A 2,277-nucleotide genomic window follows, 5' to 3' on the forward strand; every position below is an offset into this window, starting at 1 on the left:
GGGATGTCTGGTCACCTTAACCAAGAGTAGATTTCATCTCAAGAAACCAGTTTCTTTGCTCCTTCATAGAACACAGCTCTTTACCCATTCAAGTTTTCTCATGAGATTGCAGCTATTCAGTTCCATCCTCAGAGGTCCCTTCTAATTCTAATTCTCTTGCTATTTCTACCACATCTGTACTTGCTTCCTCCACTGAAGTCTTGAACACCTCAACTTATCCGTGAGGGCTGGAATCAACTTCTTCCTAACTCCTGGTAATGTTGAATGTATTTCTTAAATAACAGGACTTGAAAGTTGAAACTACTCCTTTATAAATGGGCTGCACAATGAAAATTGCATTAGCAGACATGAAAACATTAATCTCCTTGTACATCTCCATCAGAGCACCTGGGTAACCAAATGCATTGTCAATGAGCACATTTCAAAAGGAATCTTTTTTTCAGAGAACTAGGTCTCAACAATGGGCTTAAAATATTCAGTAAACCAGGTTATAAACAAATGTACTGTCATTCAGGTTGTGGTGTTCCACTTAGCATAAGCAGAGTAAATTTAACATAATTTTTGAGGACGCTAGGATTTGTGGAATTATAAGTGAACAGTGGCTTCCATTTAAAGTCACCAGCTATATTAGCCTCTAGGAAGAGTCAGCCTATCTTAAAGCTTTGAGGCCAGGCACTGACTTCTCCTCTGTAGCTGGGATGGTCCCAGATGGTGTCTTCTGCCAATTGAAGGTTATTTCATCTATACTGACAATCTGTGATTTAGTGCACCCACCTTCCTGGATTATCTTAATCAGGTTTCTGGAGAACTTGCTACAGATGCTACCAGCACTTGCTGCTTCACCTTGACTTCATGTTACGGAGATAGTTTCTTTCTTTAAACTTCATAACAAACCACTCGCAGCTTCTAACCTTTCTTCTGCAGCTTTCTCACCTCTCTTAGGCTTCGCAGAATTAATGAGTTAAGGCTTTTGCTCTTTATTAGACTTTGGCTTAAGGAAATGTTGTGGCTGGTTTTATTTTCTGAGACCACTGAAACTTTTTCCATGTGTATCATGACTAGTTAATAAACTAGACTATAGTTTAGAAAAAGAGATAATAACATTTAACCAAAGATCAGAAGTAAGCACCGCTATTTTCTCCTATGACAGGTATATTGGTCATTTTTATTTCTCATTAATTTTTTTGAATACAACCACCATAATTTTGCAGGTTTAGTTTTAGTAACAAACTTAACTAGTAACACTTTCAGGAATTCACAATTTCAAAGCTAAGGTTCTGATTAAGGTAAAACGGTTATCAATTTAATATAAGGGAAGTTTTTAAAAAGGCTAAAAGCAATCTGATCTCTTAAAGGAAAATATAAATAACCCATATGTTGGACTTAGTAACGTAAGTGCACGTTGGTACTACAGCAGCCAATAAGACTGTCGGCAAGAAGGCTGTTTCACTTTCTTATCATATGTTTGCTGGATTAGCAATCTTAATTTCCTTTAAGAATGTTTTCTTTGGATTCACAACTTAGCTAACTATTTGGCACAAGGGGCCTAGCTTTCAGCTTATCTCAACTTTGGACATGCCCTCCTTACTAAGCTTAATCATTTCTAGTTTTTGATTGAATGTGAGGGACCTATAACTCCTCCTTTCCCTTGAGGTGACTGTAGCGTTATTAACTGACTTATTGTGTCTCAGAAAACAAAGAGACACAATGTGTTCACTGTAGCAGAACAGATACAGCATTTATAGATTAAATATAACAAATGTTGAAGCTCATTAATTCATTTCTTTTGAAGAATGACAAAATAATCCAGGGATTACATGTAAAGCCAGTGCGCTATTTAGAAAACAAAACAAACTCTCTGAAACACACCATATTCTGTATGAAAGGTGGAGGTGACTTGATCTTCAAACTGCCTCTGCAACAAAATTGCCTATGAAGCTTTCAAAAACAAAAATCTAATGTCCTGTGTACCCATACACAATTTTTAAGGTTCCCCTGGTTATTTTGATGAGCATCAAAGGTTTTGAGAACATTATCACTACTTAAAAGCTTTCAAAAGGCATAATGGTTCATTTTATTAAAAATGCGTTATTTATAACAATCGTTTTGCTTTTACAAAATCAGTCAGGACTAGAAGGAACGTAAGTACAAAAAGAAAAATGACATCAACTGAAATGGAAGTTTAAAAGCAGAGAACTGAAAGGTAAATACAGGGTGGACATAGAGTTTGTGTGCCATTTACTATGTTAAAGTATTTTAAATGGCACACGAACTTTA

Source organism: Otolemur garnettii, unplaced genomic scaffold (genome assembly GCF_000181295.1).
Source record: "Otolemur garnettii isolate 467f Iridium unplaced genomic scaffold, OtoGar3 scaffold00093, whole genome shotgun sequence".
NCBI lineage: Eukaryota > Metazoa > Chordata > Mammalia > Primates > Galagidae > Otolemur > Otolemur garnettii.